This window comes from Talpa occidentalis, unplaced genomic scaffold, assembly GCF_014898055.3.
Source record: "Talpa occidentalis isolate TD23 unplaced genomic scaffold, MPIMG_talOcc4v2.1 talOcc4.15, whole genome shotgun sequence".
NCBI lineage: Eukaryota > Metazoa > Chordata > Mammalia > Eulipotyphla > Talpidae > Talpa > Talpa occidentalis.
This window is the reverse complement of record NW_023601543.1, coordinates 4894214-4920479: the sequence shown is the minus strand read 5'-3', so window position 1 is coordinate 4920479 and position 26266 is coordinate 4894214. Positions and strand designations below refer to the sequence as shown.

The 26266-nt window shown below is 40.5% G+C and overlaps 1 protein-coding gene across 5 annotated transcripts in view; it reads left to right on the top strand.

Moving 5' to 3' along the window:
* Positions 1-26266, top strand: part of LOC119245848 (RNA polymerase II elongation factor ELL2-like) — a 147720-nt gene that overhangs the window by 31807 nt on the left and 89647 nt on the right. For 4 of the 5 annotated variants that reach the window (XR_008551959.1, XM_054695521.1, XM_054695523.1 and 1 more), the window contains exons 2-3: positions 3427-3536; positions 8875-8945. The gene's annotated coding sequence lies outside the window, so the exon portion shown is untranslated. Of the gene's footprint in view, positions 1-2747; positions 2817-3426; positions 3537-8874; positions 8946-26266 lie in introns of those variants that run through there. The other variant, XM_054695524.1, reaches the window with a different exon arrangement.

Genomic DNA, 26266 nt, shown 5'->3' with positions numbered 1-26266 from the left:
AGTACACTGATGGAAGTGTTACTTTCCTTAGGAAGCAGAATAAATCCTCATCGAGGTAGAGTTTACAGGGAAAAGTGAACTTACTAAGGAAATATGGTTAGATTCTTGAGCAATGGTGAGTATAATATTCGTGACCCTAAATGTCATGGAAGAAGACTCAGTAGCATTGCTGTATTCCCTATGGGCAAAGAAGAAAATATTATACATCAAAACTCATGGGACACAGTGCAAACAGCACATGTAAGGACATGTATAGTAAAGTTATAAGAAGAGTAGGATTAAAATGAAAGAGCTAAAAGTCCCAAACAAGAAGTTAGAAAAAACAAAAACAGAATAAAGAAAATCAGAGGAAGGGATTATTAAGTTAAAGCAGAAATGTATTAAGTGAAAACCTAGATAGGCCAAGATTTATTTTGTGAAAGGACAACAAAAAGCGATAAAACTGACAAAAGTGAGCAAGTGCAAATAAAACAGGAGATATAATGACAGATACAGTAAAAATTAAAAGGCTAAGACAATATTATGAAAATTTTAATAACAAAATATTTGAAAATGTATAATAGACACATTCCTAGAAAAAGAAACATTAAATTGACTCCAGAATAGAAAACACGGTTTGTCTCAAAGGTGTTAAAGAAATGGAATCTATAGCTAGAAATCTGTCCACAAAGAAAATATCACTTCCAGATGGTTCTATGATGGATTTTTAGAAATCATTCAAAGGAAGGGGTAACGCTAATATTTAGAAAATATTTCAGTAAATGCAAACAAAGATAACACCCCCCATTCTTTTCATTAGGCTTCGTGGAACCAGGATACAAAGCAAGCTAAGAGTAATGTAAAAATGATAAGCATAAGCCAATCCGACTCATAAATATAGACGCAAAAGTCTGAAAATACTGAAGTAGATGTTCAAATATATCCACTAATTGGCCACTTCTCACTATCTCCACCCTACCATCCTGAGACAAGCCATCCCTACCCTTTGCCTAAGTTAGTATGATAATAATATCCCTGCCGCTACTGCTACCCCACATTCAACACAGCAGCCAGAGGGATCCTATAAAATGGCAACCCAGTTATGTTCCTCTGCTGCTCAGCACTCTCCAAGACTCATCTCAGTCACTAAAAGGGGTCTTCAAAGGACCCTAGATCAGGGTCTATAAACTGTCCCCTGGGCCAATTCCAGCCTGCTACCTATTTTTGTTGGGCCCATGAAGGAAGATTTTTTTTTTTACATATTCTTTACATATGTTAATACAGTGCAAATGAAGAGATTTTATGCCATGAAAATTATACAAATTTCAAATTTCATTGTCTTTAAGTAAAGTTTTATTGGCACTCACTCGGCCACACGCACGTTTAAGCACTGTTTTTGGCGACTTTTGTCTAACAACTGGCCACACTGTCACCCTTGTGCCTTGAAAATGCAGGGACGCTTTCACACTTGCTGTTCCTCTGCCTGCATTGCTCTTCCAGCTACCAATGTGGTTCACTCCTCAGATCTGGGAGGTCTCCAAGAGTCATTTTATGTGTTTTGGCAGCACATAAATCCTAAGAGTCACTTTGTCACTGAGTCTTTCCTGGCCACCGGATATGAAATGGAGACTGCCTGCCTTCCCCTTCCCTGGCGCTTCCCCCCTCCTTTCCTGCCTTGTTTTCCTCTAATGCATCGGTGCTGCTCGCCACCACCTAATATCTGCTCTGTATTTTGCTTATATATCTTGCTTATTTTTTGTCTCATGATGGGGGACAGATTTTTGTTTTTTATTGACAGCTGGCCTGCACGTAGGATATACTCAGTAAATGTTAAATGAATAGACAAGTTGGTGAATAAACAACTGTCTAAATTATTGCATAATGACTCTCACTCTAAATTCATTGCCCTTAATTTGCACAATTATGTAAAGTAGGCACCACTAGCCCCATTTTATGGAATAAATGGCTGAGGTTCAGAGAGTGTTGTCACCTACAAGGGAGCAGGCCTGGAGCGCTTCATCCTGACCCCGCCCTCCAACAACACAGGCAGATGAGCTGGGAGTGAACCAGCTGTCAGCTGTTCCACCATCCTGAGTCAGAGGGGTGGACCCAGGGGCACTTTCCCAGGCCAGGGGAGGGCTCTTGAGACCCTCTGGTCAAGACTGAAAAAAGGCCTCTGCAGACACTGTGAGGGCAGGTGAACCAATAGCATTTACTTATTAGGGAAGGAGTCTGGAAAGAGAACTCTGGGGAGACCTCTCTGGGTGTGAGAGACTCCCTGAGATGCAGGGGCTGGAGGTCTAGCTAGGTTTTAGTGCTGGGGTTTGAGAACAAAGGAATTAAACATTGTCTGTGAAAGCAAAACGGGTGGACTTGGCTAAAGTCCTTTCATTGTTGCTAATTGTGGGCACGAATCAGCTGCAGCCCGGAGGCCATGAAGGGCTCGTGACCATCTCCAGGGCCAACATCTCCTGGACACTGTGATCCCGCAGCTCCAGTGAGAACCGGTCTGGTCTCAAGGTCTGTGACTCTTCTGGGTCTGTAACTCCCTTTTCTTCCCGTAGCAGCCCACTTGATAAGCAGTGGAAAGATAGCTCAGAAATGATAAAGAAAAAAAAAAAACAATGGGCCAAGGAAATTTATGGCACCAGGTGTCTCAGCTTCAAGCCATCAGGGTTTTAGCCTCTTGTTTACCAGCAACAGCAAAACTGAATGGCATCATTTCTGCAAAGCTTTTTCCTTGAGTCTTGTCCTGCCCCTGTCCTTGTCCTGAGGCCCTTGCTGTCTCAACGTGATTTACCCAAGATCTAAAGAGGAACACAGGAATTCCCGGCATGGTGTGCTCTGTCGGCCTTAGAAGAAAGGCATGAAGAGTGGGTGAAATTATAGGAAATGTTGGGTTCACCAAGTCCCCAGGACTTCCTGGGCTATTTACATATTTCAGATGAGGAATTTGCTGTTTTGAGGAGTGATTTAAACTGGGACAGACATTCTTACTCTCTTTGCAATGAAGCAAATCTGATTCTATAGCAACTCAGAAGGAATTTAAGTTCAGAAAAAGACCTCTGAATAAATCAGTCGCTAGACTCAGATGGCAAACATGCTTATCATGTTTCCATAAGTACCACCTGTCATGGTCATATCACAAATGATGGCTATAAAATAAATATCACATGGAGTTAAAAGGAGCTATGGAGACAGAATGCATTGCTAAGACCTAATAACTAGTGCAAGTGAAATATTTTGTAGTATAAAGATGAAACTAATAACAGTCATTATGGACCAGCACTGCCACACTTAGGGATGAAAATTCCATTTGCTCTGAGGATTGAGGAGTCTAATTTTATAGTTCATAATTTTGTGCCTGCTCAAGGTTCTTTTATGAAACCATGTAGCAATATTTAATGTTTCAGAATCAAATATTGTATTTGTTTCTCTTTCTTCTAGGGCAAATAAAATTGCAACTGTTCTTTTCTGAGATTTATCAAGGCTGCCAAGTGATGTTTTATGAACCTCATTTCTAGATGCCTTGGGGTTCTGCAGCAAATATCCCTAAGGTAAGTCAAACAAGGTGCATGGGGTTTTCTTCCCCGTGTGACCATCTCTCCCTGCTCTCTTCACATTAAAGTCACCTGCCCAGTGTCAAAGAGGAAGGCGTGTGACTCAGGTGTGATACTGTGATTTAGAATTAGAAAGAGGTCTTGGAACTGCTTTTTCCTTTCTGGCCCAGAACATCTAAAACCCTTGGAATTTCCAAGGTGTTGGGAGCAAGAAAGTGCCCCTTGTTATGCTGATGAGCTGACTTTTGGAAAGTGCCTAAGGGTGGGCTGGTTGCCAGGGGAACCAACCTCCTTAGAACTTTCAGCTCTCCCCACCCCCAGGACTGCAGAGGGGCTGGAGGTTGAATCAATCACCCTTGGCCAGCGATGTAATCAATTACGCTCCTGTAACAGAGCCTGGTGAACACAGAGATGCAGGATGGTGGCACTCCTGGAGAGGGCACAGGTGCTCTGCTCCTTTTCCCCACACTTTGCCCCCAGCACCTCCTCCATCTGGCTGTTCCTGAGTTACATCCTTTTATAATAGGCCAGTGGTGTGGTAAGTGGAATGTTTCCTAGAGTTCTGAGTCACTCTAGCAAATTCATGGAACCTGGTGAGGGGCTTGTGGGAACTTCTGGTTTATAGAACCAGTCGGTCAGAAGCTGCTGGAGTGTCAAGTGGAGCAGCGGCAGGGGCTGTCTTGTGGGACGAAACCCTTAACCTGTGGAATCTGATGCTGCTTCTGGGAAGATAGTGTTGAATAATTGAGTTGAGTATCTTGGGCACCCTGTCAGTGTCCCATGAACTGCCTGTTGGTGTGTGGAACCTGGAATTGGGGCCAGGGCTACAAAAGACTTGTCTCTATAGCACAGCACTAGTATTGGCTGCACAATGAAACTTACAATTACTAAGTCTCCTTGGAGAGTACCTCCACTAACTCTCATCCACTCTGCCCCTTCACTTGGGTTTCCCGTGGACTGTATTGTAGCTGATGATATGAATGATCGCAGAGTAAGAGAAGTAAGGAACTCAGGAGTTCATTTGCTCTCCAAATTGCCAAGAAAAGAACAATGATATTCACATAAGTCCATTTCATTGCATTTCAACAGATGGTGATGGTTCGGAGAAACCACTTTAGAGTTACTAAGGGTCCAGGCTCTGTGGGAAAAGTATTCCAGTTCCCAGTTCAGCTACTAACAATTCTGTGGATTGTGATAAGTTGCTTACCCTTTCTGTTCCCTAGTTTTGTTGTTTCTTTTCTTTTTCTAAGTTGAGATAACATTGGTTTACAACACTATGTTTCAGGGATACAGCTTCCCAGCTCCATCAATGTATATCTCTCTGTGCCCTAGTTTTCTTATATTAAAACCAGAACTAATGTTAATTTGTAAGATCAGATAAAAAGCATCAGAGGTTCAAATGGATGTTCCATTTCCTGAATGCCTTCTGTCTCCATTATAAGTAGTTTTCTTATGTTAAAAGTATTTCTACCACAAAATGTTTTCTCTATAAAATAGTCTCATAATTATTTTTTGTTAGGTGAAAGCTACGGTTCAAAGGCTTAGTGAGGGTGATGTGGAAGTTTCTAAGTGATTTACGGGCCCAGGGTCCAGAAACCCTATTCCTGAGTGATCTCATTCCTGCAATTAAAGTAATTTTCACCTGTTCATGTACCTGAACAGCCATCTGCAGCCCAGTCCTCCTGTTAAATTCCAGCTCCACACAAACTGGTTCCTTTGGGTGCAAAGTTCTCTGCCACCCCCAGGCTGCTTCACCCCTTCCCTCTCAACACTGATTCAGCCCCACCACCTACTGTTCACCCACACCTCTAGCCAGCCATGTTTTACCTTGTTCTATTTTTCTTCCAATGTCTTTTCAATTGATTTCCCCTTCACCTTTCTTCTGGTATCTGCCTTATCCCAGACTTGGAAGGCAGCATTACAGAGAAGAAAGTGTGGTAAGATACTTACCACTGCTAAAATCATCTTGTAAAAACTACCTTTGGCAGCCTGAGTAACAAAACAAAAAGAATCCAAGCGACTGGATTTGATTCCTGCTGTCACTTGCTGTGTTGCCTTTGTCCATAGTTGATTCCTCTATAAAGTGGTGATCGTAGTGCCCAGCCTGTGGGGAGCACTCTGTATAACGGGCATAGACACTCTTCACAAGGTGGAAGAGGCTTCTTTCCAGCATCCTGCCCAGCAAAGAAGCAGTTAGCCAAAATGATACCTGGAGGCTTAACGAAAGCCCTACCCACCACTCCAGAAATCTAGAAGATGGCCAGTAAGGTTGACCCACAACTTGAAGGGAAAACAAGGGAGACTTATGAACAATTGGAGGTTGAACATAAAATTCAAGTGGTTGCTGGAGTGGATTACTCCATGAAGGAGTCAGCAGGTGGTAATTGTTACATTAACCTGAAAGCATTAGAAGGTTTTCAGCAGAGTCAGTCTTCATCACCTTCTGGATACCAGATTAACCAAAGCTGATGGGCTCTAGGGGCGGCTTCCAAGAGTGGACTGATTCCTTCCGCTGGCTACCGCTGTGACCATGGGTAGTAAAGGGAGCTGTGAGTAAAGACACATTCTTTGAAAGAAAAAAGAAAAGGCCGTGTCCTTTGACTCTGGGCCCACGTGCTCTGATCTGGTGCGGAGCAGAGGTCTGCAGCCACAGGAGACTGGGGGCTCCTTCTTGACTAGCGTCTCCTGCAGAGTGTTGCTATGAGGCCCAACTCACAACCTGCTGTGCCTTTTAAAGCGTCCCTCCCACTGGCTTCTCTGGTATCTCCATCTACCCAGAGCCTTTCCCACGTCAAAACTCTCTCCAAACCTGACTCATTGCGATTAAAAAGTAAACAACTGAACTCGCCCCAACCCCCTTTTACTTCGGCTGTCATCTCTTCTGCTTCTTCAGTAGGGTCCACTAGCCCTTCCTCCCAGAGGCACGTCTCGTTCAGGAGGGGACAGGAGGTGAGCAAGTGGGTGGGGAAGGGGGGAGGGAGAGGGAGAAGAACCCGAGAGGGCAAATATAAGACTCTTGTTTCCTTGGAGCAGGTGGCAGCCTACAAAACCTCACAAGTCAACAGTAGTTACCTTGTCCTGGGAGCTGTCATGAAGGACAGTCTCATCTTTTGCTTGGGCCATCACAACCCTCTTAACCTCGTTTCCTCCAGCCTTTCCATGTCCGCTGTCCCCTCCTGGGCGACCACAACCGTCCATCTTTCGCACGGCCAGTAGAGTTGTTGTTTCCTAAACATTTGCTCTCGCATTGCACATCTTCCTCTGCTACCCCCAGCTGTCCACTAACTATAGGGTCAAGGCCACAGTCCATAAAATAATCCACTTTTCCCATAAGTACTCCCTCCCCTCTGCCACTCTCCCCTCCCCCACTGCCACTCTCCCCTCCCCCACTGTTCACTCAGGGTACTAACTGGTGAGAACATGCTGTCCTCTCCCCAGGTCTCAATGAATCTGGGGCGTTTTTCCCTCAGCCTGGAAGATTATTCTGGCTTTTTCTTAATGCGCATGTTTGTATTTACATAGTTGAAAGCATTGAGAAGTGCTAGAGTTTTTCTTAGTCATAGGGACAGCTATTTCTGGTCTTCTGTATAATGCATTCATCAGATAACAAACGATCAGCAATGGCTTCATGTCCCAGGTCACGCAGTCCTAGAGAAGATCCTGGAGTAGATACTTTGCTTCTCTTTGCCTTTCTGCTTCTGTGTTCTTTCCACCACCATGTGCTGCTGTCTATGTGTCAGATGCTGTGTCAGGCACTCATGATGCAATTATCTTGGAATAAAGCTCCTTAGAAAACTTACCATCGACTTGACTTGAGCTGGAGCTAGAGTTTTCTGACATCTTTCAGTGGCAGGAGGAAGCAGAGTCCTAGTGCCAGTTCCCTCTTACAGTTTTCTATGACTGTGTCTCACCCTATTAGGCCATGTATTTAACCAAGACCAAGACATAATTTTGAACTTTTAAACTTGTGTTTACCTACATCCCTTTCTATGACCACAGAAAATGCACCCACAATCTGACTGTCCTTTCTAGGCGAGGAAAGAACCAGAATGACCTTGTACGGCCTTGGGGAGGGGAGTGGATGAAACCCCAGCTGTAGCAGAGAGTTCCAATTTACTGCCACTCTGCTGATTATATGCTTGTATATTTCCTGAAATAGTGAAAAGCTGTCCAGGCTGTAAAACAAATAGAAGACAGACAAGATGGCCGACTGTAGGGGGTTTGTAATCTGGGGGAATATATGAAGTGAGCATCTGGGTTTTTGTATCGATGCCCTCAAAATGTATGAGGGAGGGTTGTGCCACCTCGGAATCATAAGAGTATGGTCGGATTTCTTTTGGAAGACTTCCTAATTCAGGGTGAAGAGGTGAGTGTGGCTGATACTCTATCAGCTACCAGAAGTCACACCAAGGAATGAGGATCTGTCGCATCAAACATCAAGTGTTTGGAAAACCTGTTATTATGGCACTCGTGTTTACCATGCTTTTTAGCTTAGAGGATGCTTTTATAAGCACTAGCTAATTTGATCCTAGTGATAACTATAATGTAAGGATGATTAGAATGATCATTATTGTCCCCATGAGGTAACTGAGGCTGAGTGGAGGTGACTTGCCCAAGGTCACTCAGTTGTCAGAGAGAACGGGTCTGTCACTTATAGCATTGTGCTGTTGACTTTCAAACAATCCTGTGTGTGTGTGTGAATTCTTGTTCCATACACTAAAATATAATTTTGAAATTTGTAGTCAATCTTGTATTGAGGTAACATTGGTTTACAACACTGTAGGTGATTTAGGAGAATAGGTTCTCATCTCCTCAGATAGGTTACCACCCCACCCTCACCACCCAAGCACCCTTAGCCCTTTACCACAGACCATTGGGTCCACTCTATCCCTTGTCTCCACTCTATCCCCCTGCTCTAGTTGCCTCAACTTTACAGCCAGATTTCCAGGGTTTGGTTTGGTTTGGCTTTGTCTGTTCCGTCATTTGGTTTCCCTCTGTTCCACACTTGAGTGAAATCATCCCGTATTTGTCTTTCCCCTAGTTTCATCCATGTGAATGGAAGGACTCCATCTTTCTTTATAGCTGAGTAGTATTCCTTTGTATACAGCCAAAGATTATTAGGCAGCGACCAAATCAGAGGAAGGGGCACAGATACATTTTGTGATAGCATTAGGTGGAGAAGGTGACAGAATCATTCTAATGAATACCCATCAGTAAAAGGAAATGTTTCATTTTAGACTGGTTTCTAGAATATGCTGATGTCCTTAAAGGGATTTGGGAAAATATTTGCTCAGTCATGAATCTTTCCAGATTTTAAATAATGCATTCTTTACAGGACCAGAGGGGGTTCCCAGGACACAGTGCATCCAGTGCCCACACCAGGAAGGCATCAACAACCAACACGAGGTTAGTAATATGAATTCCATTAAGCAATTGGGAAATCTGAGGTATGGTGTGACTGGGTAATTCCCCCAACCCCCAAAGTGTATTGTTTTTATGGGTTGTTTGTACATGTAAACAGAAGAGTTGTTCACTTATTTCCTCAATGAAATCCATGTTTTAGGGTCACGTTTGGTGGGAATCAATAACCTGCTTTGGGGAATCAAAAAGCAGAATCAATTTTAGAAAAAAAAAAAAAAGGTGGTTTGGTTTGAAAATACATTTAATTAAAAACTGAACAGTGGTGGCATTTAGAATCTGACTTTCAATTACAGTTTTACAATTTAAATTACAATAATATCCTATAGGAAGACATGCTATGAAAATTAAGCTTTCACAAGAGAAAGGCTAAAGAAGGGGTAAAATTGAACATGTTTAAGGAAATGATAAAAGGTTGCTTTTTAAAAATACTTTTAAAAAACTTCTGGTGGTAGAAAAGTTAAGATGGAAAGCCTTATTCAACAGTCCACCGGAAAATATAAAAGAAGTGCTGGAATCCCTGCGGGAAGTGGGGAGAGCTCCAGCACTGAGAAGTGATTAGAACAGCACTGGGGGTGCGGAGGGGGGGCACGGGCGAGGCTGGGGGCCTGCGTGTCTGAGCCTGGGAGCAGCCTGTGAGAATGGACTTGGTCTTCAAACTGCTTTTGCACCAGCAGAAGTTCTCTTTGCCTGGCTGCATAAGCAGTGCTGCTCTCTCTGGTTGGAAAATTTAAAGGTGCAGGCAGTCTGAAATCCCTGGCCTGGAAGGGCTGTGCATCAATTTAAAGGCTGATTAATAATGCTTAACCCACGAAGGCTAACCCCAGGGTCTCCGGCCATACCGCTTCCAGGAATCTGCCAGTCTCTGGAGCCTGAGTAGCTCTGACAGACTAGTCCGGGCACTTGGGGAATTCATGCAAAACTTATTTTCTGCAGGCATTCACATAAGTGACAGGAGACTGTCAATTTATCCCAGAAATCGCACTATTTATAAACTCCAGAATGTATTTAATTCTGAGGACAGCTTCAATAATACATGAATTAATAAAAAGAAGCCATCTGAGTTAAAAAGGCCTTTGTAGACCTGTTTGCAACATGAGATAATCAAATGTACAAAATAACAGTAAACAATTTTCATATCCTCTCCTTTTTTCCTTGTTTCCTGTAGATTTCTGGGTAAAGTAAGGCTATTATTCCTCACAGCTTTATATGCGAACTAAGCCTCCATTTCTTTGTCCAAGGACATTCTGACAGAAACCTAAATATTTTTGAACCTTTATAATGTGGGCACTTCCTTAACCTGATTAAGGATGCATTACATTAATTAGGTTATGGATAACATCCTTTCCTTTCCAATCAGCCTCATGCCTGGAGACTTCCATCCCCTCAGTGATGTTTCTGGCATTTTCTTTACCTGTCATCTCTCTAGAGAGCTCCTGTCAGTTTTCTTCGTCCTCTGTCAGAAAATGGAACCCAACCTCCTCTCTTTATCTAATTGTGTAATCAACTTAATCTTATACAAGACTGTAAACACCTCATGTCCTTGCTTTCAAACAATTATACCATAAATTACCAAATGTTTGCATTACCACTCTTGGCATGGTGAAGGCACTCAATAAATTTTCACTGATCAGTTTCTCATGGGATACAAAGGAGTGTTCTAGTAAAATCTACCTTCAGCAGCCTAAGGAACTGATGGTCTCACATAGCGCTGACTTCTCCACCTGGGGATTGCAAAATTATAAGGTATGTAGCTTTTCTGTCCAAGGATGGGTTCTGGAAATACCCTACACCTGGAACCTGTTAATCTTGAAACAAATATGTGGAAGTAGAGACCAAGTTGCAAAAAAGAAAAGAAATTTTGAGCAGACCCATTGGTGAGTTTCCTTGCACTTAGCTGTTGTGTGCTTGCGTCCTTTGGAGTGTCCCCATTCCTCGTTAATTAAGGAAGTGATTTGGGTCATTTGGGGGAGTTACTCAGTTTCTCTGGGTTTTTCCCATGTGCGCAGGAGATACGCATGTCATTAACCTCCAGTTAATCTCTCTTTTATTACATGGGTGGCGTGTTTCTGCCAAGAAGAAGCAAAGTAGAGGGAAAAGGAGAAGGGAGAGGACACGGGGAAGAGAGGGCAGGACAGGACCAGAAAGGGAGGACAAAGTTATAAAACCAAAAAGCAAGGCATTTTTATTTGGGATCAAAGGAAGAACTGCAATCCAGTGTACACAGATTGAGCTAGACCACCTAAAATGTACCCGAAGGAGGTAAAGTTGGGGGTTTTATGGGAGATAAAAAGGAAGATGAGGTAAGTAGTTAGAGAAAAGTTGATTGTGTTGACAAGCTCAGACTATTCTTGGCTATACCCAATTGGTTACTGATTCTCTGGAAAGGATGAAAAGTGAACTGGCTCTGTCCTCCTGCTACAAGTCCATAATCAAGAGTTCTTAAACCACTGTTTGCTAAATGGTTTCTTAAAACAATTCCTTTTGGCACACTCCAAAGTTCATTTGCCCAGTTCAAAGGTCTCTGACCCAATTCAAAGGAGGCAGGTAATGCAATTTCTCTGTAATGACTCTACAGCTTGATTTCAAAATGGGTTCACCAATGTGAACTTTTCACATGGCAGAGAGAGGGAGAGGTTCTAGAAACCTAATAATGGTCCAGTCAGGTCTTGGTTGCACTCTACCAGCTGTCTTGTTACCAAGCAGCCGGTGAAGGACATGAACAAATGTTTAAAGTTCAGCTAAGCCAGCTCCTCATTATTTAACTAGCAGAGTTGGGAGTTAACTGATATTTCATCTGCATCCAATATTTGGAAAGCCCTGTCATGGAAAACCCAAATCTGTTTGGTATAATTGCATTTGAGAGGAAGATTTAGTAGCCATCAAGTGTGGAAAACACTGTTGTTGTTTTTTTTAAGATTTATTTATGCATACAAGAACTGGGGTATAGGCCAGAGGTATTGGGGGGGGGTGAGAGGATTCACCAGAGACAGAGTGGGAAACAGAGCAGGCAAATCCACTGAAATACACTGCTGAGGGGAGCAGTGGGGGGATAGGAGAGGTCTGCTGTGCCATGTGGGTCACCTCCCTGGCCGGGGATCAAACTCATGCCACAGTGGCTGGCGATGACTTGATAGCACTGAGACATTAACCCCTGCGCCACCAGGGAGGCCCAAGGAAAATATTCATTAACTGTCCTTTCTGTCAAACCTCAAACCCCAAGATGGCATGGCATATTTGAGGGCACTTTGTATAAATATTTTAAATGCAAGTACATTTTTAAATTAATTTTTGATGTTTTAACTTCCAGCTGTAAGCGATCAAAGCTTTAGTAAAATCCAAATGTTAAGGACTTAGGTCTCTCTTTCTCTGGGGGAACACCGCTAGATGGAAATGACAGGTTGGCTGATGTTTAAAGCATTGTTTTGATTTGAATCACAATAGGGTGCCATGACCTAGGTCACCACCTGGCTTGGAATCCCAGCATCACCATTCACTGATTATTGAATGACAGTGGCTCCACAAGGTGGAAAAGAGAGGAATATACTTAAAGTTTTTGCATATGTTACTGGTCAAGGATATATACTATTTCCTTAACTATACATTTCCAAGCCACAGGGCTACCGATTATACATGCTGGTAGCACAAACAGAGGCACAGGCCAAATGACTTCCTGAACACAGGCGTGTAGGGACTTCATAGTTATTAAAATATGATTATCTTCTGATCCTTATGAGAACACCATCCATTAAGCAGGACAAGTGTTTTTAGCCCCTATTATCTATTTTGTAGACTTTTAAAAAAGCTGAAAAATATTATCACTCAAGTCTCAGCCAGGCTTTCTGACTTCTGCTTCATATTGTGTTGGGGAAGCTTTTAGTATTAAACCTGAATCCTCCTTTGTGGAGGAAACAAGTTATTTGAACCCTTAGAAGATATAAAGAGAAGATAATATGACTTCCCAGGTTTGCTGGGGAGTGAAAGGGGATGATATATATTTAAATGCCTAGCTTTTTATCAAGTACATTTTAGACAGAAAAAAAAAGAAAAACAGTAGGTTCCTTCTATTTCCAGAACATTGTCTCTGCCTTTAATGAAAAGTCTTTATCATTTAATAACACTTACTGGGATTTTGCCTAATCACTCTATTTCATTGTTGCAGATGTCTGAAATGCAGATGAGAACAAAGCAGAGCTAAATCACCCATAATTTTACCAGAGATGTCCATTAACATTTTGGTACTTTGGTGTCATCGTCCTGGTCTATGTAATGTGCAAGGGTGTGCACGCACACAGGGCTGGCTTCAGGTGTGCAGCTGTATAAATGCACAGGCTCTCCACATTTAGAAGGTCCAGTACTGGTTTCAGGCTCACGTAGTATCTTCTTGAAATTCTTGCTTTGAGCAAGTTTTATTTTACACTTGGTCCCAGAAATGGTGTAGCTGGTCCAGTAGTCACATTAGTATTCCAACAAAATTGACTTGGGAATCAAAATCGGAACATACACTATTCAGTGACCTGCCCTTTCACATAATAAATTGTATCCTTTTCCCCAAGTCACAAAATACTTTTCTATAACATGATTTGTGTGATGTGTGGTGTTCTACTATACCATCCAAAGGGACCCCAATATTCATAGTTTGGGTCCATTGGCTTCAGCTTAGCAAGAATCTATGGTAAGTCCTGAAGGGACAAAAAACATTTTACTAAAAGTGACTTTCAAGATATATTTAAAATATACCATCTAATCAGCTAGTCAGAAAAATTAATTCTTACACTATGAATTTTCAAAGATGCTATGTCTTGCAAACTGTATCGAGGGTCCATTTTGCCCACTGAGATTGAGTAGTAGGAAAGAATTATCTTTCCATGTTAGTGGAATCTTGCACAGGCACCATGCAATGGGAAAGTCAGGAAAATCTCACCTTCTTTTTTTTTTTAATAGAAATAACATTTTACTTTCCCCAAGCATATCGTCATTGAGGGAGGAGTAAAGCATTTATAACTGATCTAAAACTTAGAGCTAACTTGGAGTGCCCTATGAGATAGAGTGTGTAATACTTTATTCTGAATAAACATTCCTAGCGTTGATAATAAATATAAGCTAACTATTGTAACAAGTAGTTAAAAAGAGAAATCTTTCTCCCAGTATATCTGAGCAGTATAAAATAAGAAAAGAACATTTGAAAAATGAGGCCGAGAAAAGATTCTCTAATTGAGGAAGAGGTTCAAAAGTGATTTTGCAAATCAAAGGGAGCATTTAGGATTAGATCTCAAAATGAAGACTGGAGTCCTACGTCTTGATCACAGCAAGAATGGCAAGCCAAACGAGCTTAAAAGGTGGTCACATGGAAGAGGGAAGAGAATAGAATCTTGATTGTAGTAAATTTAAAATTGGCCTGACTAGAAATGGTAAGTTTAGCAGAAAGGCAACGGAAATTATACTGGAACTTGGCGTAGCTCTCAGAGAGTAGATTCGATGAATAATTACAGTCCCAATTTCATGGCTTTAAGAGCTCATAGAATCATCAAATGTACATGCATATGTCCTTTAAAAAGCCTGTGCTTTCCATCCAGATTTGGTTTGGTGAATCTCTTTACAGATTCAGTTAAGCCAGTTTTATTAATCTGTTACAAATGGGATTAATTTTCAGTAATATGCCCTCTTGTTCCTTCAGAATTCTTGCTAAACTGGAGCCAGTATTGGTGTCAAATAACCAAACTATGAACATGGGGTCCCATTGGACATCACTTAGTTGTGCTTATCCAAGACTTTCACAAACATAGGAAAGGAATGCTTTACCTACCACTCATGCTTGTAGTGGGTGCAGCAGACCGTTGCAACAATGTACAAGATAGAGATTCTTGTTTCTTGTATGAGAATCAATTTCACAAATTTGCCTGCATACATACTGTGTTCTGAACACATAGATGTCTTTTCATACATTTCTATGCTATTAATGTTGACTTTGTTGTCAGATTACCCCTGGTTTGCAGTGCCATGTAAGTTTCAGGACTGTAGCTTCACACTTGGATGAGTATACATGATCCTGCAGCCCCCACCATGGTTCTAATGCCGTTCACCATTATCAAATTGACACCCTTTGCCATTCCTCCTAGACTCCCTTCCTCTCTAGGAACCACCATATTTTTTCCAGTCTGTTACTTTTTTTTAAAGATTCATTTGTTTATGCATAGAAGAACTGGGATGTGGGTAAGAGGATTCACCAGAGAGAATGGGGAGCAAGACAGGCAGACTGAAATCCATTGCTGAGGGGAGCAGCGGGGAGACAGGCGTGGTCTGCTGCGCGCTGTGGGTCAGCTCCTTGGCCAGGGATCAAACTCATGCTGCAGTGGCTGCAGATAGCTTGATAGCCCTGTGTCTTTAACCCCTGCGCCACCAGGGAGGCTCCCTTTTGTTGTTTTTTATTAATTCACTGGCTTTATTTATATTCCACATGAGTGAAGCCATCCACTAATTTTCCTTTACTTTCTGACTTATTTCTCTTAGCTTAATCACCTCTAGTTGAATCCTTGTTGTTGCCAATGGCAAGATTGCCATCGCTTTTCTTTTTTATAGCTGAGTTGTATGCCCTTAAGGATGTATATCACAACTTCTTTATCCAATCATTCTGTCAATGGGTATTTAGGTTGTTTCCATATCTTAGCTATTGTGAATAGTGCTGCAATGACCATAGGGAGGTGTTTTGAATTAGTATTTTCATCTTTAAATAAATGCCTTAGAGTTGAATAGCTGGATTACATGGTATTTTTGGTTTATTAAAGGAGTCTAGAGTTTTCCATAGAGGCAGCATGTTGGTGTTGACTTGCTTAACTGAACTGTAGAAATTCCTGTTTTTGTTCATATAACTTAGTGTGATAGAGTAAAATAAAAAGTGTGTGTGTGTGTGTATAGTTTTTTTTTAGGAGAAAACTACTTTGACAGTAGTGCAGTGTGCTAGAGTCTTGTTATTCTGGGAATGGTTAGTGGAATAGAAATTTCTGTATCACCAGAGAGCTTGTTAGAAAGCAGAATTGCAGACCCAAACATATCTACAGTATCAAAATCTGCTTTTTAATAGAATCCCCAGGTGATCCCTGTGTTCTTTGAAACGAGTTCAATCCCCAACCAGCCAGGGAGCTACCCACATGGCGCAGCAGACCTCTCCTGACTTGCCTGCTGCTCCCCTCAGCAGTGTATTTCAGTTAGTCCACCTGACTGACTGTTCTGTTCCCCACTATGTCTCTGCTGAATCCTCTCACCCCCTGCATCTCTGGCCTGTACCCCAGCTCTTGTATGCATAAATAAAAATGAATCTTTTTTTTTTTAAAAGAAAGATATCTGCAAGAAATCTCAGTGTAATCTCAGTGCACTTGAAACATGTTGCTGTTGAGTCCATCAGAAATGGAATAAAATTAATATGATTATATTTTAGTGAGGCTATGCTGGCCCACAGATTTCCACTGATTTGTTATACCAAAATTAATAACATTAGCTGTGAAATTATAGATCAGTAAAATATGTATTGTTTTGTTCTGTTTGTGTATTGTTAAAATTCAGATAGTTGGAAAAATGTAAACGGAAAATTAAAAACCATCTATATATTACACCAAGAGATAATTGCTATCAGCATTTAACCCTTCGGGAAGGTTCAAGCGTTTTGCCCTTTTTTTTTTTCCCACTGAGCCATTAAGAGTACATTTGCCTGCTGGAATTTAGAGAAACAATAATAAAAAAAATTGATATGGCCCCTGCCTTCATGAGAATTATAGTCTAGTTGCAAGAGATAAATCCCAAGTGAGCCAGTGTCCCTACCCCTTCCACTCCTCAGAAAAGATATCACAAAGTGTGTTCAGTGACATAGTAAGGATCAGAGAATTGTGGGATAGAATAATGGGGAGACTGAATAATGGAGTAATAGACTGTCTTGAGATCTGAAGATTCAGAAAGATCTGAATCAAGGCATGTTCAGTACCATGTTCTAGGAAATGAAAGGGAGCCAGGGTAGTGGACAAGAGCCTGGCTTGAGGTGGTCTTTGGTGTCTAGCCAATTATAAAGAGCAAGCGAATGGCAACTCCGTGGGGAGCTATGATGGGAAGGGAGTTCCCCACTGTGCTAGGTAAACCAGAGTTTTCATAGCTGCCACACTGGGTGCCACTGCAGGATGGCATGTGACCCCCTAACTTTCCTCACCTTGACGGTTGAGTATCTGGAGGAGGTTTTGGGTCTTGCTGTGAGATGTCTCCTACCAGATCCAATCTGCAGTTACTGGGAGAGAGAGGAGCGGGGATGGGTTGAGAATCTAAGCCCATGAGCCCCACAAGACAACAAATGAACCCAAAGCAATGTGCCTGTGTATGTAAGAGCATATGTGTGTGTAGTAGCAATTAATAGGAATGTTTACTTATATTAATTTTATAATGGGTGATTTTGTGCTAGTGATCAATTTTAAGTAGTTGAAGAAGCCATCTGGTTGGTTTCTACATATTATAAGGAAGCCCGTGGAATGGAGCACAATTTATTTTTAAGTTTTAGATATTGTTTACCTGCTGCTCCCAATTTAGACAGCTGCACTGCAGTTACTAGTTTGTGACTCAAAGGGAAGCCAGAGTGTATAAGAGACAGGGGTTAAATTCCCAGCATAGACTCTATGAGAAATCCAAAGCGTGGAAAGGACAGTCCTCAACAAATGGCATGAGATAAACTGAATAGTCACATGCAAAATAATAGAATTGGGCCACTATTTTATACCACCCATAAAAATTAGCTCAAAATGGATTAAAGATAGTAATATATGATTAGAAACGGTAAGATTTCTAGAAGAAAATGGAAAAAGCCCCATGACATTGGTTGTGGCAATGTTTTTGGATATATAACATCAAAAGTATAGGCAGTAAAAGCAAAATTCAGTAAGTGGGACCACATCAAATGAAGAAGTTTCTGCACAGCAATAGAAGCAATCAACCAGGGCCTCCCCGGTGGCGCAGCGGTTGAGCGCTGGGTTGCGAAGCTGCCCACAGCCTCTGCGGCGCCGGTTCGATCCCCGGCTGCTCCCCGGCCACCGGAGGAGGGTCCCACATGGCGCGCGGACCTCTCCTGCCTCCCGCTGCTCCCCTCAGCGGTGTACTTCGGTCCTTCTGCCTGCTCTGCTCCCTGCTCTGGCGCTGGTGAATTCTCTCACCCTCCCGCGCTTCTGACTGTACCCAGTGCTTGTATAAACAAATAAATAAATCTTTTTTTTTTTTAAAAAAAGAAGCAATCAACCAAATCACCACAATAGAAGAAAATCATATCAGGTAAAGGGTTAATATCCCAACTGCACAATGAGTGCATAGAAATTAAGGCCCCAAAATGTAAGAAAAAGGAAATGAAGATAGGTTGTTATAGGAAGAAATGCATAAGAAGCTAGAATATAGAACCTCAGGAGGAGGGAATAGAGATATTGTCTAAGAAGAGATTATAACTGATAATATTGCAGAAATGAAAACTTGAAAAGTGACATGTGCCCTTAGACTTAGCCTCAGTGTGTCAAATTCAGTTAGAAACACCTGCTCCTAAATACAACATAATGGGACAACAGAAAGGGAAAAATTAACATACAATGGGGCAGCCTTTTTTCCTTTGGGGGTTCGGTTGTTTTCCCATCCATTGTTATATAAAGCATTTCGTTTTTGTAAACATCCCATCCACCTTTTGGATGTGCTAGAATAAAGGGAACATAGACACCATTTGATCGGAAGGTTTTTAGGAGATTTTATATAACCATGACACATCATGACAAGGGAATTAAGCCATTGCTAAACCAGATTTAAGAGAGACAGTTTCACAGAGTTTTTTGTTGTTGTTCAGAGCTGAAATACTCCAAGATTCCATCCAGTCTTCTCCCTGCAGCTCTCCACTCCCATTACAATGGTGAACACAGCTGAATTAAGAGTCCTTGGATTGGTTTGAAACACCAAGGTTATAATACCATGCATATAGTCTTATTTTACTTTGAAAATATCGATCACATAAATGTATCATTTTTATTACGAAACAATTATTATATTAACTTATCAGATATATTTAAAAATAGCACATTTAGTGAGACACAATTAGCTAGGAATGAAATGAATAGAGAAGTCACTTTGCAAATTTGTGGCTGGTGTTATTTGTCTTGAGATAAAGGGGGTAGAGGACTGATGCATGTTCTGCCTTTTAGATCTTCTTGATTAAATTTAGGACTCTGCAGTCTTAATATACTCCTATTATTGAACACCATGATAAGTTAAATATTTATCGATGTTTTCTGCAGGGTTTCATTGCTTCTGTAATTTACATTTAGCTCTTAAATCCATCTGAAATTTACCTTGCTTTTGATAAGAGGTGAGGATTTACTCATATGGTTCCAAAGAGTTGTCATCTTTTCTTGACACTTTAAGGAATATTTCTTCTCTGTTATTTTGTGGTAACTGATGTTTTTTAATGTGTTGAGTTTGTTTATAATAAAGTATTTCAGGGCAATCTTGTTTATTCAAGAGATCAATCAGTTAGTTCTTGTGTCAGTATCAAAATTCTTTTAATGCCTGTGACTTACAGTTGATTTTAATCTCATGGAATAAATCTTTCTGCAATATCTTTTTAATTGTTCATAACTGTTACAGGTGTCAAATGCTTTTTCCATAAATATTAGTTGAGTTTTTCATGTAATTGGTTTGATCTACTTTAAATTTATGAAGGAATTTTACAGTGTGAATATATTTTATGACATTTAATATTTATATCCAAGGGATCCTTAAACATATTGCTCTGCAGTTATATTTCCTTAGATAGCTTTCATATCTTTTAAATTCATTTTGGTCCAATAATTTTCCTTAGTGGTAAATCTAGTTTTTCTATTATCAATATAATTCTCTTTAATCATCCCATTTTATTTTCTAGATACTATTGCCTTGTACCCTTACTAGAGTAGGAAAACTACAAACTCTCATTTGATTTCATTTTATTATCTTTTGGTTATTTCTGGTATATATTCTAGCTATCTAGATCATTTTATATTTTTATCATTTTTACCATTAGATCATTTTATATTTTTAACTTTTTTTCTTTTTGCCAATTCTGTTATTCAGAACATTAAAGTTCATGGTTGCTACTTCTTTATGAAGGAATGTATGTTTTATCCGTGAAGGATATCTTGACTTGGTAAAGGAAACTTAGGTCACAACCTTTTCCCCTCAGAACTCTGTAGACATTACTTTCTTTTTGTGTCAAGCTGAAGTCTGAGACAGGGTTTTGTTCCTTTGTAAGCTACCTCGCTTTTCGTTGAGCTATATGTGGGATATATTTTTCTTTGTCCTTGTAATTCAAAAATATCCATTTAAGTCTAGATGTTCTGTTTTCATTAACTGAAATATGATGGACTTTCTGATCAGTAGACTCTTCATAGCTTAGGAAAATTTTCTTCTATTATACCTTTTATTATTATTTCAAGTCCATTTATTTTGGTTCCCTCAGGATAACCAATTACCTACAAATTGAATCTTCAATTTCTCTTCTCCTATCCAGTATTTGTACCATCTCTTTGGCCTTGTTCTCTGTAACCTAGGGGGAAATGAGCTTAGATAATTCAGGATCTGGCAAACAGTAAGGATCAGCAAATAATAATTATATAATTAATATATGTTTAGCCCTCTTTTACTCAACTTATATTCAGTGGCTCAAGTTGTTATAATTTTCACTAGATAATTATATTTATAGCCCTCCTTTACTCAGCCTTTATTCAGTGCATGAAATTAATAAGTTTAATTGATATGACCTTTAGTCATTCCTTCAAAAGTTCCTCATAATAACCCCCAGAACTGAGAATATTATTAATTCTATATTACACATAGAGAAGCTTATGTTCAGAAAGATTGTGTAATTTTCCTAGCATGACACAGCTGGGCAGTGGTGGATGTGAAAAGGGCCTGATCTTCTGGTGCATGCCCAGGTCTCGCCTCCTGCCTCTGTAGAGCAGCACTGCCTCTAGTTATTGTCCCCTTCACTATACAAAACCCTTTAAAGAAAGTGTTAACTATAGAATTTCAGCTGGAGGGATTTGTGTTCTTAGGAAGCAACAAACATTATCACTTTTTTCTTTGTTTAGACGGACGTCATGGCATCTTCTTTTCTTCAAACAGATATTCTTAACACTTGAGCTCCTTTAAGCAATATGAAGCAATTGTAATCACAGATGTCCTTGATCCTTCTTGCCTTCTCATTTCCAAAAATAGAATCCTTGTTCAGGATTCCTCATAAAATTGTACAGTTGAGTCTTTGTGTTTTAAAATCCTTATTATTTGAAAACAGTTATATCTGCAAACTGTAATACCAAAAAAAAAAAAAAAAGAAAGAAAAAGCTGAGTGCAGATTTTTGACAGTCTAGACAACCTTTTTCTCACACACTAAATGGCAGTTGAATATTTAACTCTGAAATTCAGTGTTTCATTCTTATTGGTAGGGACATGATTATGTACTTAGAGTCTTAGAAAAACAGACACTTCATTAATTGTTAGGGTGTGAGGCACTGAATTGCTGATAGTGGTTGTATGAATATTGCATGGTGAATTTGTATATGCAATCTTGCCACTGGTCTGGCTCTTGATCTCCCTGTATCTCAGTTGTACTTAGGTTTATGTCACACTGGCAGTGGGTCCTGCTGTTAGTCTGCACCCCTGTCTTCTGCCTCTGGGCTTTTGCTACAAAGTTACATGTGTGTGCACAAATCTGGAGTAACTGAGGCCAAGATTCAACTTGTATGGGAGATGTTATTACCTCCTTGAAGCGCTAAGGCCTGTTGCTGAGACCTCTGTGAAGCACCTGCTCACCTCCGAGTGCATGTTCCACTGTTTCTCTTTAGTCAACATTGGGAGCAGAGTTTTGCATTCTTTCCATCTGAGTTAATGTTGTCTTTCAACACTCTGAGGCATGTAGCCCTGCCAAATTCATTCTTTCATTTTGGACTCTAACAGCCTCTGAGGGATCCAATTCAAGTTAGAGTATTTGAAGATCCCAAAAGGCCTCAAATCTTTAAGAAAATTTTGATTTTTATTTGATAAACGTGACATGTTATATTTTATTAAAACTAAGGTGGGCAACATGTCACTTTCATACATGGAAAGGTTGTCATGTTACAAGTGCTGAGTTTCAGAGCCGTGCAAGCCTGAAAGTGTGAAAGCATTCGTTCTAGGAGGAGGTTTTCTGAAGCAATTTTACAAGCCACCAAGGAAAGTCAGGTAATCAGGCAAATAGATGGCTACTCAAGCTACAAGGGTGTGTAGACCTTGAGGATTTTGTGCCCCCCCTCCTCCTACCCCCGCTCCGGCTTTTTCAGGCACCGATCTCATTTCAGGGGGGAATGAGTTCCACAGAATGGAGATTAGGTAATATTGGGTCTGCACCAATAAGAAGTTGCTTGGTACATGCTATTTTTGTAGTCTTATAAGTCTCTTATGATCTCTTCATAACAATGAGACATTAAATTCATCAAGGGTGTTATGAGCATAAATTATTTCTTAGCCAACCTGGTTTCCAGAAATAATGCACCCTGGACAGAGAAACCTCATTTTAAAGGACACTCAAGGCCAAATCAGCCATCTTAATGGGACAGATGTTGCTTAGCAAAGTGTTTACAGTATGAATTTTCAGATCTGAATTGTGTTGCCTTAACTAATCATCTCTGTACTGAGAAACATAAATGCAAGTCAACACAAAACTGAGCTCCTACATGTGTGGCTTTAAATAACTGGGAAGAAAGGGAAACCTGGGAGCTGGGCTGCTCTGGGAATTCCTGCCCCACTCCAGTATGCAGCGTTTTCAGATTAGTGCCCACCCCCCTCTACCCCTAAGGGAGCACATTTACTAAGAGAATGGTGAAAAACAACAATGTTTTCCCAAATAAATGTCAGTGTTTTTTTTAAAATAGGAACAATAAAAATGGACAAGAAATGGTTGCTTGAAGCCAGAATGGTCTTAGAGCTCTTTCCTTAACATATCAAATAAATGCCAGGCTATTTGGGACCAGCAGTTGGTTTGGGTTTGTTGATAGTTTTGCTTTGCTTCTAGTAGATAGTTCAGTTTTATTGTACTGCAAATATTTAACTCTTCTGCTTATTTTTGAGTCCTGTGAAAGGAAAGCTCTCTTGGATAGTTAAAATCATATGCTATGCCATATTCCCCCTGGGAGCCTGAAGGGCTTAATTAGCTGGGTAGCTCCTTTGTTCGGGCACTCCTGTCTCATCAGGTTGGTGTTAAGGGCGAAAACCAGCTTAGCAACGGATGGTAACAGGAACGTAAGCTCACACTTCACTTGGATCATGCCTGCCTTGCTCTCATCCACACTTCAGCCATTCAGCCAAATGCTTTTATGACTGAACACAGGAAGGACCACAGTTTTATAAATGCTGTTACCTTGGGCTGATGCTGCATGTTTCTGTTCTCAAGTGCCTATTGGTAGAGATGCCACACCCAGGGTATTCAAGACAGAGCATATTTGTAACTGCCTGAACACCTGAAACATGTTTATTCACTAGATGTACTGACCACACGTAGAGCAACTGTAAATTTGGAATGGAAAAGGCAACTGTTAGCTACATGAAGTGAACATGTGTATTGACTGAGAATCCCATAGAAGAAATGTCTGATCTTAGTGTCTGGGGCAACTGCTGTCTTTGTAACCCTCCTCTAGTCTCGTACCCCTGACTAGGCACAGCTCTAATGACCACATGGGCACTTGAATTTGCCTAATTCTTGATTAGTTTCCATCATTTCCCATACAGTAAATTCCATGCAATTAAACCTAAAGAAAAGAGGTTCCTTTACTAAACCCCATGATTTAAAGGGGCCTGAAGAATCACATAGAATCACATATACCCAGAAATTGCATATACCCATTAGACTCACATATACCCAGAAATTTATTTCAGAAAAAAAACATGGTCACCTCTGTCATTTAAAATCTTGTGCTCAATGCTGGCACAGTATCTTCCTTTAGTGCTAAGTCTCCATTCTTTTGACTAACACTATTCAAGCCTCCTATCTGCTGCCCTATGCCCCCAAACAGAAAGAAACTGTGAGTAAATGCAGTTGATCCATTGTTCACTTCAGAGGGATACAAAGGGAGTCTGTTTCAGAGGACAGGGAGCATGTGAGTGGTAGGAGGACTTAGGTAACAGAAGAGATCGATTAGTTTGTCATCTTTCTTAGCATGAAAGCAATTGAATCTTCCATATTTTTTCCCCAGTAATATCATGATTTCCCCCCCTAAGATCATGGTTCTAGAAAAACATGTTAGCATGGTATTAATAGTTACACATAGCTACTAGAGAATATTTTTCAACACTAAGTGACTTGTGCTGTCATAATTTTCTTTTTTATATAGTATAATATCAAGTCCTGACATGAGCAAAGATAAGGATATCAAACTAGAGTTGTAGTTTGATAAATCTAATAGCTAGTTAAATTTAAATATGATTTATTAAAATTTCCCTCCAAAGTGTAAGCTTTATTTCCGTAACTTTGATTTTACAATTTTATATTCATTACTGATCATTTATATTTTAATAGATAATTTTGAATATTTTAAGTAACTTTTATAGGTATGCTTTCAATTTTTTCTTTTTATAATCTAATTCATAGTGTTAGAAAGACATTTTCAAATGTATATGCTGAGAACAATTTTTAATCCTTTATATCATTGTTTTCAATGAGTACAAATTATATAAAAATCTGGATTATAGTAGCAGAAGTAAATATTGTGCTAAAATAAAGGTGAGAAAAGCTTCATTCAATAAGTAATCTAATAATATCTTTTATTACATATGCAAACATTGCCAGCCAGTCAAAAAAACATGCATGCGTGTGAAATGGTATCTTGTCTTTGATATTTTGACAACTGTCAGTGATGCAAAATTTATGGCTTTATGCATTTTTTAATGATAATTATGGAACCATAGTTATCAAAATTAGATGGTAGACTTTTTTAAAAGATTTCTTTTTATTTATGCATACAAGAACTGGGGTACAGGCCAGAGGTATGGGGGTGAGAGGATTCACCAGAGACAGAATGGGGAGCAGAACAGGCAGATCCACTGAAATACACTGCTGAGGGGAGCAGCAGGGAGACAGGAGAGGTCTGCTGCGCCATGTGGGTAGCTCCCTGGCTGGTGATCAAACTCCGGCTGCAATGGTGATAGTGCCAAGACTTAGCCCGTAGGCCACCGGGAGGCCCCAAGATGATAGACCTTTTTAAACTAGTTAGAAGATTGGTTTTTAAAATAAAAATTGATTTTTAAAATAAGGCCTTGAAAATGGCAGCCCTGTTATCAATCCCCTTTTACAGGTGAGGGAAATGGAGCTTAGAAAGACAAAGACAATTTTCACCTAGTTAGTGCCATGTTTATAAATAGCAACTCCAAAACGAGTGATTTTGAAAAACTGTAATTTGTGGTGATAGTTTCTGCGATGTAAGTATTCTCAATATGGTCCACTTCAAGTTATTTTTCTTGAGCCAGTTCAAAAAATGGAAAAATTTAATAGGTTATCATAAGCCGATGGCATCCAGCTCCAGCACAGGACTCCCAAGTCAGAGAGTCAGTAGGTGACTGAAGCAGAATCCCGGCTGTCCTCATACCCCCACCCTGGCCCCTGCCTCCCCAAGCTGGGACATCTGCTGCTTGGTCTCAGCTCCCTGGGCTGTGAGTTACTAATAGAGAGGTGACCTCACTGACCCTTTAAGCCTGAGAGTTCTTCACTTCCACCCACCTACCCACTTTGGGTTGGAAGAAGGCTACCACAAAATGTATTTAAATGCCCAGCTAATGAATGTGGAAAGTTGATTTGAAATTTCACATTTGTTTCTAAAATGGTTCTACTCACAGTTCATTGAGCCTTTAATGGGCATCCTTTCAAGGCTGTGATGGCTTACCCATTAGAGGCTAAGTGATTTGCCCAAGGCTATGGTGGGAAATCTCTTTAAATCAAAACTCCCTATGACAGAAATCTGTATTGCTAGAGTCTCTAGAACCCGAGGCAGCAGGAGGAATATATTTTACTTTCAAATACATTCTTGTGGGGGAATGAGAAATGCAGATAATTTCCTACAGAAAGGAGAGCCCAGCCAATGAGTCCATGGGAAGCTCTTGCTTTGAGTTCTAGCCGCTCCCCTGTTTGGAACAATGCCCCTCTATTCCGCTGGTCTTTCTGGCATTTGAAGAGGCATCAACACAATGAAATAGAACTGAAATAAGGGCACTGGTGTTAGGGTAGAATAATGTGCCTGTTCTGTTGTCTC